This window comes from Mastomys coucha, unplaced genomic scaffold, assembly GCF_008632895.1.
Source record: "Mastomys coucha isolate ucsf_1 unplaced genomic scaffold, UCSF_Mcou_1 pScaffold8, whole genome shotgun sequence".
NCBI classification, from domain to species: Eukaryota; Metazoa; Chordata; class Mammalia; order Rodentia; family Muridae; genus Mastomys; species Mastomys coucha.
The window spans coordinates 58,499,957-58,514,424 of NW_022196914.1; the positions used below are offsets into that span (position 1 = coordinate 58,499,957).

General features: G+C 43.4%; 1 long non-coding RNA gene across 1 annotated transcript; it reads right to left on the bottom strand.

Moving 5' to 3' along the window:
* Positions 1-3,129: 3,129 nt before the first annotated feature.
* On the bottom strand, positions 3,130-13,792 carry LOC116083768. The gene is made up of 3 exons (XR_004115906.1): positions 13,584-13,792; positions 13,025-13,185; positions 3,130-4,899 (listed from the first exon to the last, which is right to left on the bottom strand). It is a non-coding gene; the product is annotated as an uncharacterized LOC116083768 (long non-coding RNA).
* Positions 13,793-14,468: the final 676 nt, after the last annotated feature.

Below are 14,468 nucleotides of genomic sequence, written 5' to 3' on the forward strand. Positions count from 1 at the left end.
CCCTTCTCTCTCCTCACTCACATCCTTCCTGCTACCTTGGATCCATTTTGGCTTTTTGGCTATAAATCATTAAGACAGCATCGGAAACATTAAGACAACTGTGGAGGGCTGGAGAGATGGCTCAACAGTTAAGAGCACTGACTGTTCTTCCAGAGGTCCTGAGTTCAATTCCCAGCAACCACATGGTGGCTTACAACCATTTGTAATGGGATATGATGCCCTCTTCTGGTGTGTCTGAGGACAGTAATGAGTCACATACATAAAATAAATAAGATCTTTAAAAAAAAAAAAAAAGACAACAGAGGAAACTGTGCCGGCTTTGACTCCATGGAGCTGTGCTGGCTTTGACTCCATGGAGCTTGTTTATTAGCAACTTTTGAGCCTCAGCATCCTACTATAGAAAAAGAAGGTACCAACACCCCAGCCTCACCCCCACAGCCACAGTGTCTTCTGTGACTCAGATTAGACAGTACTGATAAGCACACTGCACACAAGACTGGATGCATAGTCTGTGCTTGCCTAGTGTGTTATTTACCTCGTTGCTATGACAAAAAACCTGAGGAAAAAGGAACTTCCAGCAGAAAGAGTTTGAGTGTACAGTCTGTCATAGTGGATAAGTCCCACTCTGACACCATGTTTTCCCCACAATTTCTCAAGACTGCAGAGCTATTACTGTAGTCAGGATCTAAACCCAGGCAGTTTAGCATCAAGGTCAGCCTTCTGCATGGCATAGCCTAGCAATAATAGGGGATGGATGGAAAATCACTGTTTAATAGTGATTTAATTAGGGCTGGCGAGATGGCTCAGTGGGTAAGAGCACTGACTGCTCTTCCAAAGGTCCTGAGTTCGGATCCCAGCAACCACATGATGGCCCACAACCACCCGTAATGAGATTGGACCCCCTCTTCTGGTGCTTCTAAAGACAGCTACAATGAGTTATACCAGAGTGAGCGGGGCTGGCAGAGGTCCTGAGTCCAATTCCCAGCAGTCACACACATGATGACTCATGGCCATCTGTACAGCTACAGTGTACTCATACACATAAAATAAATAAAATAAATCTAAAAAAAAGATAGTGATTTTATTAATCAACCTAACTTTTAGCAATTAAACTTCAGATACACTGATGTACGAAACCAGAATCATTCATAGTTTCTGTTCTCCATTGTGAACTTACTTTCTACATTTATATGATCAAGTTAGCATCAGACAAGCTGGGAGCTCACCTGCAATTGGGCATGATGAGGAACAAGAGCAAGTAGCCCCTTCTAACCACAGTGAAGTAAGCAAAGTCCTAAATCAGCCTCACATCCTTTGTGATCCTCTTTGATACAGGCAGAGCATATGTATCTTCCAGCTGGTAGAGGGCATGGCCAATATGACTATTACAGAGTGAGAGACTCTCCCACCAGCCCTTGTTGTTGTTGTTGTAGCCTTGTTGTTGGGGGTCTGAGACCCGGGGTACTAAGGATGCTAAGGATGGCCCCTACCTGATAGGCAGTGATGAAGCAGAGATCCCAGCCATGTAACTGAAAGAAACAGAAGCCAGCCAAATCATATGAGCTTGGCAGAACATCTCAAACTCCAAAAAGGGACAGGCCACCTGTGCTCTAACGGCAGCCTTATGAGGCCCCGAGGCAGCATCCACTTGAATCATGTACAGGCAAGCTCCTGACCAGCACTATTCACTCAACAGATATGTGCCGTTTGAAGCTGCTTGGTTTGTGATACTTTTGCATGCAGCAAGAAAAAAGCAAATATATACTGCTTTTGTTGTTATGTAAGCTGGACTTGGCAAGACTTGATAACACTAGAGTGATAGAAGAATCGACTCCATAACTCAGAATGGTATCTCCCAAGACCTCAATTTAAAATGTAAAAGACCAGGGCTTCAGAGAAGGCTCAACAGCTAAGAGAACTCATTTCTCTTATTGAGAACCTAAGTTCAGTTCCCAGCACTGTCATGGGGTAGTACATCCATCAATAACTCCAGTTCCAGAGGATCTGATGCCCTCTTCTGGCCTCCAAAGACACGGAATGAATGTGGTCTGCAGACATATATACAGGTGAAAGACCTGTAAACAAAAGATAAAAATACATATTTTTCTTAAATGTAGAAGATGAAGTAGAGGCAAATTCCCTGTCTAGGAACATAACTGCATCCCTTGGAGCTGATATTAACTTTAAGTGGACATTTTGGTTCTTTTCTAAGCTTGTCAACTCAAAGAGCAGAAGTGTCTAAGTTAGGGTTTTACTGCTATGAAGAGACACCATGACCAAGGCAACTCTTATAAAGCACAACATTTCACTGGGTCTGGCTTACAGGTTCAGAGGTTCAGTCCATTATCATCAAGGCAGGAACACGGCAGCATCCAGACAAATACAGGACTGGAGGAGCTGAGAGTTCTACATCTTCATCCAAAGGCCAACAGTAGAAGGCTGGCTTCCAGGCAGCTAGGATGAGGGTCTTAAAGTTCATGTCTACAGTGACACACCTGCTCCAACAAGGCCACACCTCCTAATAGTTCCACTCCCTGGGCCAAGTATATACAAACCATCACAAGAAGTTATCTCCAAAACGCACCTCTTTTATTCACTTGGCCCCAGGAAGGGCTCTGCCTAAATAAAACTGAATGACAAAGTGTCTGCATGTGTCTAAACTTTTCCTTTGTTCCCACAGTGACTTAAAAACCTACCTTGAAAAAACTCTTTCTATTCAAAGCTCTCCTTCCTAAGGCTGCCTTCCTCTGGCTCACGCTAAAGTATGATGGGAAGCAGGCAGTCTGCATCAAATGCATGGTAACACTTCATATATTTGAAGGCAAACAAATCCCTCTTAATGCTTGTCTTCCCGGAGCCAAAACCCCCTTCTTTCCAACCTATCTCTCCAGTTCCCTGAAGTCTCTTGCAAAGGTTTTGTGCTACCTATGTCTTTGGCCTTTGCTAGAGGGAATGAAACTCCAACCACAGGACATAACCAATGTTCTATCAGGATGATGGAGACAGGAGGGTAGTCAGAGACTCTCATTTGCCACAATATAGTATATGTGAACTCCTAGGATTACATAAGAATAAAGAGGTCAGCAGGAAAAAAAAAAACAAAAGCCAAAAAAATATTTCAAAACCAGGAGCTAGTGAAAATTCTTCTTAGGGAATTAATCAGGTGTGGGAAGACACAAATAGACACAATAAGAATTACTCCAGAGAAGAAACTTTGTCATGGGGATGATAAGAAAAGAATAGCAGCCAAAGAAGGAGGTGGGTCATTCACTCTGATTAGTGGTTCTCCAAAGTGGTTTCAGAGCACCTTGTGCCTTTCCTAGCACTGACCTAATGAACTGTTCTCAGCTGGTGCTTAAGACAAAGGAATTTATACTTAAATGGTGCTAGAGGTCTAAAGTCCAAAATCAAGACATCAGTAGGGTAGACTATCTCAAGACTTTCAAAAAGTCTCAATCCCTTTTCTTTATTTGTTGTCCTTGCCAGTAATCATTAGCATGCCCTGGATTAAATACTTCACTCCAATCATGCCTCTGTCTTCATATGACATTCCACCAGTCATCTGGTTTTGACTATCCCTTCCTATTTATTCTTCTAAAGGTGCCAGGCAAACTGAGTTCAAGGACCCACTCCAGGGGAGTGTGATGCCATCTTTTGATCCTATTTATATATAATCACCATTTGGAGATCCTGGGAAGGTCATGAATTTTGGTGTGCTGTAATTAAAATGTCTGGAATACTCTCATCTCCCCCAAATGTGGTGATGCTAGACAATGGGACTTTGGGAGTTGAGAGGGTCCTAGGAGGGACTTCAGAGAGCTGCTCATCTCTCCTGACTCCTGAGGGCACATCCAGAACTTGGCCCTTGCCGAACACCAAATCAAGCAACTGTTAATCTTTGATTTTTCAGCTTCCAAGATAAGATATAAATACCTGTTGTTATGAAGCTCCCAATCAATGGGCATTTTGTTATCATTCTGAATGGACTAATATGGCCAAGTGTATCTAAGAAGTAGTCATGGGTGTGGCTGCTCTGGCCTTCCCTAGAGTCTGTTCAATCTGAGGCTCATGTTGACAAATCCAGATTTGGACTTGAGAGCTGGAGATGTAGCTTGGTGACAGAGAACTTGCCTAGCGTGTACAGGGATCCTGGCTCAATAATTTCTGTGTTGGGGGGGACACAGGTGATTCTGATCATGGAAGTTTTGAGAACAGTTGACTTTAGTGTAACTTGAGGAATCTACTAGGCTATATCAGTTCAGAAATTTATAAAAAATAATGAGATGGATCTCTTTAGCAGGATGTAAAATTTACCTGGAAAGAAGGGCTGGGCTATTTTCCTCAGACATTGGGCCTCTGTGTATTTTGGTGCAAATCATTTATTTTGTTATGAACGCATTTGTATGAATATACAAATGTGTGTACATATGAACATATAAATGTATGGTTTGTGATTGCTGATCTGGGGCCAGATTATGACTGTTTTAGACACTAGCTTTAGATCACAGTTCATGAAGCAACCCCCACCCATCCTGCCGAGAGGGCTCATCCTTGGCTCACAACGATACAAAGGCTCCTGAGGGACATCACCCCACAATCCAAACAAAGTGCAAGAATCCAATCTGATCGCAGATCCAGAAGTGGAAAGTCAGAGTTCAAGGTCAGGGAGCAAGAAAACACACTATGTCTTCAGCCCACAGGAAACAGAGAGGTCCTCCTCAGAGGACACGTTTCCGGCTTCCGCTCGGCTGGATAAACACACCTGCCTCAGATGTTGTACGAAGATCCTGAATTTTAGTGCCGTCAGCAGAACTTCCTGGCTGTCTGAAAAGCTTTGGGTTGTGTCCTTCCAACTTGCTGAGTTTTTATTGCAAAACAGCCTGGAGGCTTTGACTGTCTCTGGAGACACGGTAAAGGAAGGGACATGAAAAGAACATAAGATAGCATTCAAAACACACGAGTGAGCACCGAGTGCAGAGCCACATGGAAAATCAATGATGATGTCTCCTCTGGGAACTAGGCTGCTGCCTGGAGCCTGGGCTTCTATTCCTCTGGAAGGAATTATGCAGTGATGGTTGCTTCTGCAAAGGCTGCAGCTCAAGTTTCCTAGACAATATCCTTACTTTAAATGTGCATGTCTCAACAAGATATAAATCCACTGGCTGTGCAGTGCAGTAGTGGCTTGGTGGCTTATTAGGAGCGTGGGTACATTGATTGAGGCAGTGTCTTTGTTTCTAAATCGGGATCTTTCTGACTCAAACACACCTGGAGAAATAATGTTGCCTTATGCATGTGGCCTTATGCATCCTAAAAAAAGCTTAAGAGAGAAACTGGGCCACTTAAATACTGAAGCCTGACTCAGATTCTGTACTTGTTCTCTTGTGCATTTTAGGATTTGAGCTGTTTACACATGGCATGGCCCCCGTGTCTAAATAGGATGGGTACCACCAAAGAGCTGTATGTCTGCGGGCATGTTTTGGGCAGAGCTGCATTGGGATTCCCCAGAGGTTAGGAATAGTAAGACTAGACGATATGTAGAAGACGAGACCACATGTAGCTGAGAGTTGTCATCTCTATATGCATTATAAGGCTTCTTTGGCCACCTCCTTCCACAAAGGAAACCTCGATGCTCTCCCAGCAGTCTTACCCTCTCACACTCTAATCCACTGTCTCACCTCCCCCTTATGCCTACCTGTACCCAACTCACACAGCAAGGGACAAGCTCTGTGTTTTTCTCATGGCCAACACTCATAAACTACATCATTTGAAACCAACAGATACACCTTCCATCTTCAACAGGTGAGCAAGTGGAAGCCTGGCTCTTGAGTTTACCCTGGGCCCTCACTCTTCTCAGGGAGCAAGCAGTTGTACCTGAAGAAGAAGAAAGACTAACCCAGAGGGGGAAAATGATTGCTGAAAAATGAATGAATGGGTCTTCAGATAAAAGCCTTGCTTTGAGGCACACCGATAGATCATTTATGCCTTTCCCAGACCCCTCTATAGTGGAAGCCCCAAGACGATGCATATGAAAATATTCTGGAGTGAAAAAAAATCCACAAAACCCTGAGTTCTAAAATCTCAAATGATTTATTAAAAGATTAGCCATCAATGATTGATGGCAAAGCTGAGCAGAGATGGGGTAGGGAAAATGTTTCCTACAACAGGGCTGAGCACTTCCTGTGCCCTTTAATTGAACATGCTATTCAGTCCATTTGGGGTGAAGGGGTCAGTGGAAAGTGAGTCTGGAAGTAGGGCTCTGTGAAGTCGTGTTCGTTTCCTAACTAGCCTCGCTAATGAGCAGATCTCCTTAGCTGCTGTTAAATGATGATACGCACGTGTCATGCAAACAAAGCATGAACACCTAAGATCTTCCTAGAAGTGTTGCCAGATGCCCTCAGCACTGTGAGGGGTGTGAAGTCAGGGAGGCTCTTACAAACCATGGTGCAAACAACAAGGAATTCCAGCTATTTCCCACAGCTTGATGAATCTATTTTAATTCGAATTTTCAGACTAGAGTACATGATACTCCTAAGAAGACAAAATTACTCATGGGGGTTTTAAAACTCCTTTCTCAGCTTCATGCTGTGTTTGCCTCTTCTGCACACAATGATTTATCATCTCTTTTTTCTTCCGGTCCTTTTGAACGTTGCTTATTCTGTGTGTGTGTGTGTGTGTGTTTGTGTGTGTGTGTGTGTGTGTGTGTACCTTTTTATGAGCTTGTCTCTCTTTCTCGAATTTCCTGTCATGAAGTCAGAGGATACATTTTTATTTTGTAATAAGGTTGCTTAAGTCACTTCCTCAATCTCTCTCTGGAGAGCTGGGTCTCAATAAAAACATTTCGTGGGATCTCAGCATGCCTTTCCCTTTGTAGCTAGCTCCCTGCTTTGGGGTGATGGGGAGGAAATGGAAAGGAGCTATTGTCTAACAGTGGCCTGGAAGCAGCAGAACACACATACTTAGGGAGAGTGGGTGTCAGGGCACTCTGTGCTGTCAAACAGCAGCCTTCTCACCCTCTCTTGCTCCCTCCTTCCTTCAGCTTCCCATAGAGCACAGTGGCTATAAAGTAAGACTGGTCTGCCCACACTCCCTTCTTGGCTCTCTGCTTCTGGAGCAGTGTGCACAGGGCCCTCAGAAACAAACGGATTGCTTTTATCCCTCTTGAAAATATTTATAACCAAATACTGTCAATCTCCCTGGGAAGCAGGCCTATAAATTTCTTCTTGCCTCCCACCTCTCCCTATCTTGAAACCCAAGATGAATCAATCTTAGAGTGGGATTGAAGAAGGGGGAAGAACCTTTGGGAGAATCTGTTATTGATCGCTTATCTTATGGGCAGCACTCCCATCTAACTTGAACGTCTTAGTTTGGCCAGGGTGGCTGTGCATGGCAAAGCAAGGGCAAATGCTGCTGGGTAGTGCAGAGCCCACACTGGAGAGGGCTCGGAGACATTCCACTGTTTTAGACAGAACGATACTTCATGCCACAGGCTGATGTGCATGCCAGCCTGGCAACCTGGATACCCCCTCGGAAAGAATAGTGGAAAAAGAAAACAGGCAAAAATGCAGAAGGTCTGAACCTGAGGAGCTCTGTTGGCTGGGTCTCATGTACAATGGGTGCCTTTAGCAGACCCCCTTCTGTTCAGTCCACATCGGGCATGAGATATCCCATGCCAGCCTGGCTTAAAGACAGGATTTACATCTGAGAGGACTGAATGGTTCAGGGCATCCTGAAGGCTTCTCACCCAGTTTACTAATGGGAGAACGTCAGAACTGGTACAGGGTCACGGTGACCCATGGTTGCCTTTTGGCCTTGCCTCTTATCAGTTGTGACATGGGCAAGTCACTTGAATTATCTGAAAAACAGAAATAATAATGTCTATGGCATAGCACTATTGTGAGAACGGTGCATAAGGCTCTCCCATAAACTCAGGCGTGGGGTGACCCCAGTTTGTCACTGGCGTGATCACAATGGTGGTGTGATGGTTTCCAGGCTTGCTTAGGCTGCTTGACTTCAGTGTTTGCACAGGCCAGGGTGGGCCAAACACCTCATCTTCAGGAAGTTTATACTCTATTCATAATCAGCTTTTTGGTGGGACTGGCTTGACATCTAGTCAGTGTGGTATTGCCAAATGCTATCTGTGCCCCTCATTTTCTAACCTGGTCACAGGCCTGAATGGTGAACCACTCCCACGCCTGGCTGTGATGGGTCCAGTTTTTATAATAACATTCTAATTTTCATTTTATTTTCTCATTTTCTTAGCTGGATGGGACATGACGTCAGAGTTGGTGGTGACTATTTTTTTTCTGAGTCTAAAGAAATTGTAGAAGCATACAATGTTTTCTAAACTTTTTGAGGCTCACAACCACTTCCCACTATCTTCAAGACCAGCTGAACGGGGATCCTCATATGGTCTTTTTTTTTTGTATGGTCTCGGACAGAATGTTGAATTTATATATCCTGTCAAAGGCTTCCTGGGACATTGTTTCTACACACTGTCTACATCGATTCTTCATGTGTGCTGGAGGAGGGGCCTCCATCCTACAAGGAGAATCCCGAACACTGGTGTTCTCTCCATACTCACTGCCAGGCCCTCATTCTCTGGCATCAGTGATTCTCAACTCTTCTAATGCTGCAACCCTTTAATGCAGTTCCTCATGCTGTGGTGACCTCCAGCCATAAAATTATTTCATTGCTACTTCATAACTTATTTTGCTACTAATCACAATTAGTATATGATATAATTAGCAATGTCTGACATGTGACCCAATGGAGGTTGTGAACCACAGATTGAGAACCACCGTCCTGTATGTAATCACCCCCAAACACCAGAGTTTACAGCCTGCTTATTCTCCAGACTACCCAAGACTCCCGCTCAGGCCTTCCTTTGTCCTCCTATCCAAAAGTGATAATAATGCCCTCAACCTCACTAGTCCTGAGATGATTTATGATGGGTGAACAGACAGGGAAGCCAGTGAATTTAGTAACCTGACATTAAATATTGGTACTGTCTGACTCACATGATGGTCTGGACTCTGGGAGATGGGGGGAAGCCTATCGCAATATAAAATAGGAATTCAGGATCTCCAAAGAGAGGATCGGCCTCTTTGTTGTCCAGCTTAAACCTTCCATCTTCTGGGCTGTGATTGGTGGCAATGAGTTTAGGCTGATAAATTCTGGGAGTTCCTCCTCTCATTGAACTCCCATCCCCACCCAGGACCGAAAATAAAATTGCCCTCTGGGAAGCAGTCCCATTTTGAATGGTATACGGTTTGTAACACCCTTTCAATGAAATGCCATTGAAAGACTCTCCTTCCTAGCCTGAAGTCCTTGAGCCTGTAATTAAATCCTGAACCATCAAGGAACACTGCAGTATTACCACCAAAATGCACAATTTCTATATTCCTCCACCGAGTAACCATCAGTTACCACCAAAGCAATGCCCTTGAGCTATTGGACAATAGCTCATTTCCGTCTTGGAAATCGACTTGACATCCTTGAATGCATGGAAAAGGCCCTGCCCAGGCTACGTTCTGCACAAAGAACTAGAAAGCATTCTTACTGATGGTTGTTGTGGGTTCCTGTGCAAAACCAGGATTCTGTTAGGAAGGAATAGGGAAGTTGGGCATAAGCCACTGTTGTCCTTGATTAATCTTCTAGGTACCCCGTAATCTGGAGGAAAATATAAGTGGTTGTCAATTTCAAATGGAGAAATTCTGCTTGAAAAAAAATCTGTAAATTTCAGGGTAAAGTTATAGCAAAGACCAGTACCATGCCTTCAGTGCCTTACTTCTTGCTTTGCCTGAATAACGTAAAGCCTTAGACATAAGCTTCACTGTTCAGTGTCTTATGTAAGCTCTTTTGCCTCAGCTCCACTATTTTACTTTATAAGGTGACTAAAAAGAAAGCATGCTTCCTTATGCCTATTTCCCTCATACACGAGTCACTTTAGAGCAGTGGTTCGAAGCCTTCCTAATGCTGCAACTCTATGTTGTGGTGATCCCCCAACCATTAAAACATCTTTGCTGCTACTTCATAACCATAATTTTGCTACTGTTATGAACCACATTGTAAACATCTGATATGCAGGATATCTGATAGTTGACCCCTGTGAAAAAGTCATTAGACACCCCCACGAAGGAGTCATGACCCATGAGTTGAGAAACACTACTTTAGAGACAGCATAGATAGAGGTGAAAGAAGGAAAGCCAGAAGTCCCTGCACTGTACAGCAATGGGCTGCAGAGCCAAAAGTCTTAAATCTAAAGGAGCATCAGACATTTCTGCAATCTCTGTTGCTCATGACAATTACAAAACTGGAAATCCCTTTCTTCTTTCTCTCCACTCAAGAATGCCTGCTATTGACTGAGAATAAAGACAAGACCAACTCCCTTAACTTAAATTCAAAGACCATGGATTGGCTCCTCTCTGTGAAAATATAAAGGGGCCAATGACCACGTGTGGGTCATCCTCAGTCATGGCTCCATATGTTGACCGTCTTTGGTATAGTGGGTATAAATATCTCCCCAAACAGACTTCTTTTCTAAGTCATTATAGATACAGTTACCAGAAGTCTAGACATTATGATGTGTCCCACCTGATGTTCATCCAGATTGATCCATATAACCTCCTCTAGGTGATTATGATCAGGTAAACAGAAAGCTGGTAGTCCTCATTAACTTACCTAACTGGGGATTGTCCCAAGATCAAGGACTCTTAAGTTGGAGCATAGGGAACAACTAACAACCAAAGATCTTTAACTCATGAACAGAAGCTTCATATGGTTGAACCTAGAAAGTGAGGTGTGTATAGGAAAGAATGTCTAGGATAGTGGACAAGAAACCAACACATTTGATGATCTGGCATTTAGGGGGAATTATGGGTGGAGGTGGATTTTGGAATTCTTCCTAAGTTGGATTTATTGTGCACTGTCTATATGCACTTGGTTAAAAATTTCAATATCTGTATCTTGGTTTCTATGCGTGTGAGTTACAGTATATTCAGCACCTGTGTTGGAAGGATTCAATGATAAATAAAATTTTCAATATGGTAACTGTCTCTTGGCAGATATCAGCTTCTAGTTTTGGTGTGGTTTTTGTTACTTCTGGGCACATGCCATGCCCCCATTGTCATCACCCTGGTGCCTTCTTCATCCACGGCTGATAGGTGATGTTCCATCTTGTAACTCATTTCAGTAGCTGTACTCTCCAATTGTTGGGGGGTGGGGGGTTATTAAAAATGGAAACAATCATCCAGTTCCATTTTAGCACACCCAGAAAAGGTTTGTTTCTCCCATTCGTGTGTGTATTCACAGAGGCTGCAATCACCAACCCTCAAAGCCAATTAGAGTCGGTGAATTACCCACAGACATAAAATTAATGAAATTTTCTGACATAATTGTTTCCTAGAAAACACATGGTAACTAGAGAGGCACAGGCTCAAATGAAATGACTAGTTTCATCAGCTTCTCAGTTGCCAGGCTTGGGCCAGGCCTTCCCTCTCTCCTCTGCCTTCTAAGGAGGGTTTACTCCTTTTTATCTGATTGATTGCTAAATCCTGGCCCACGGTGTTAGCAGTACCTCAGAAAGCTCATGTGGGCTCATTCATCTGTGTCTAGGCAGATTCATACCACAAGTATCGCAGAGGTAGATGGACAGCTACATTACCTGAACAGCCAAGGAAGCCTACCCCTCATTCTTCTAATTTGTGGAAGCTAGGCTATTTTAACTGAGCCGTGGTCAAGGAAAGATTGGGAAGCAGGACTGTTGTAGAGGATAGAGGGCTGTCCTAAAATACAAGAATAGATCCCTTCTCCCCCAGGCTCCCAGCAAACAGCCTGTCTAAGAGATGGAGCATGAGCAGAGATGAACAGATTTCTTCTTCCATAAAATCAGCTGTTCAGATGGTGTGACCTTTTTGATCATGCTTGGCTTGAAACTTTGAGAACTCAAGGACACAGGAGCCTTGGAGACAGCTCCCTTTTAATTTTTTTTCCAGTTCTGTTCTAAATTCATCTGCTAACATCCAGGGCGGGAGCAGACACCAAAGCCTTACCAGGCCCCTCCCTGCTTTGTACTCATAGAAAGTATCCATCAGGGTGCCTGCACAATACAATTCAAAAGCAATTTGGGCTAGGCACTGTGATTTATAGTTCAAGACTCAGAACACAATGCTCCATAACAAGGTACCATCCCATGCTGATACTTTGAACTGAAGGAAATTGAAGGGCCTTGGAAGTGAGTCCTTTGACCTCCCCATGACCTGGTTTTCTCTTGTTCATGGTCTCTCTCAAAACAAACCACAGGAAGAATTTCTCTTCTTTCAGATGGATCATGGATCTATGTGTTTTTTTTCCCAAAGCCAGCAACAATACCTAGAAATGTCACTCCAGCCCAGTGGTTCTCAACCTTCCTAATGCTGAAACCCTTTAATACAGTTCCTCATGTTGCGGTGACCCCCAACCATAAAATTATTTTCATTGCTACCTCAAACTAATGTTGGTATTATTATGACATGTAATGTAAATATCTGATTTCTGATTGTCTTAGGCAACCCCTATGAAAGAGTCATTACCCAGGCTGAGAACCACTGCTCTAAACTTTCTGTGTCTTTTTGTGTAGTGTTCTTTTCTGTGGTCTGCTGGTTTTAAGAGTGTTGAGGACACTTACCTAAAAACATCTGTCTGGATAACAAAGCCATTGTGTAATATCAACCTGGTATCAGTCTGCCTCACTATGTAGGGACTCTGATCAGGCAGTTCATCGAAGTGTTTGTCTGCATTATCTCACTGAGCTCTACAGTATCTGCCTGCAGAAATAGGTGCTAGTCCTGTTCTGTATATAAGTATGCTGAAATTCAAACACATCATAGCCCAAGTTCATACAATTGAAAATTCATGGCGTGATAGACCTGAAAAGAGGTGCCCTCCTCTAAAGGCTGAGCCCTCTCCATTCTTAAAACTTTCCTGCTGTAGGCCTCATGAGGCTAAACACAGAGCATGCATGGTTCTTTGGGCCTCCTCACAGTACCCAGTACCCAACTTGAACCTCATTTTCATTTCTCTATCAGTCATTTAGAACTATGGCTTCTGAAGTCAGTTGGACAGCACATATAACCTCCAACAGCTGTTATGTCCATTTCTGGCCTTCATCCCATTTTGTTATTCTGCTTGCGCTGGCATCCTTGACTGCTGTTCACCAACCAAAAAGGCAAGAACCATTAGTTTTGGGGAACTGTCACGGGTATGAAATGAATGTAGAAAATTTGGCTCTCAGCCTGATGAAACTTGAGGAGTGAAGCAAGCACATGTTGTTGGTCAAGTTTGGAGATTTGTCAAAAGATCTCTGGCTCCTTAGCTCCACATTCTTTGGGTGCTTGGCAGCCTGGTCAGTATATAGCATTAACTTTAAACTTTCCAGCCCTGTTACCATCTCAGGATTGTTAAATACACTGAGGTACTTAGTAATTCATCTTGCTCAACATTTTCACAGCTCAGTAAGCATGCATGCATTATCATAGACCTCATGTTAATGTTTAACAAACATATCTGGCATGATCTTGGCCTTCATGGGCTCCATTTTGGCTTACCTGTCATTAAATATACTATGTATATACACATAAACAGTTCATGCAGGGGTAATGCTTCTCCCTCGTCTCAGGAAAGACAGTCAAGGCTCACATTGTGTTAGGAGAGAAGAGTCTCGGTGTTTAGAGTCTGAGTATCTGGGATTCCCAGCCTTGATGAGGCCTCCTCCCATTCAAGACCCACAGGATCACAGCCTGCCTGACAGCTCTCCGAGTATAACAGCACCACTTCTCATTCCCTGGGGATATGTGTCTACAGTTTACACAGCGCTCTTTCCTGTGTTTATAGTCTGTGGTTGCTGGTTCAGCAGGTTGCTGAGTTCTGTGAACAGTCACTCCTGTTACACTGAAGTTTATGCTGCGGTTTATTCTATACCTTTTTAGTTTTGCTTGCACTTTTTTAAAAAAAAATTGTAGTGGTGTGCCCTCTCTTAATACTGTATAAATGCATGTCTATGGTTTAGCCCCAGGATACCATTGCCCATTTGGACATCCCCTCAAAACCAGTAGACAAAGCAAGCCTGCTATGTCAGCCATGGGAGAATGCCTTAAAACATATGAAAAAATATAAACTGTTATTTATTTCTAGTTGCCAAGAACTGACCTTCTGAGGCAAGATTTAAAGATGGAATACTAGACTCTTGGTGTTCTCTACTGTGCAAACTCAGTGGGGCTTCTATGTGGAACATGCTAAATGGTACAAACTGTCCCAAGTATTGTCACTCAGACACACAGAGTTATAAAAATAGTACTCAGAATCAACATCTATATTTCTATTCTGTTTCTGTCTCTCTGTCTATGTATCTCTGTCTCTGTCTTTGTCTCTGTCTCTCTGTCTCTCTCTGTCTCTCTGTCTCTCTCTGTCTCTCTGTCTCTCTGTCTCTCTGT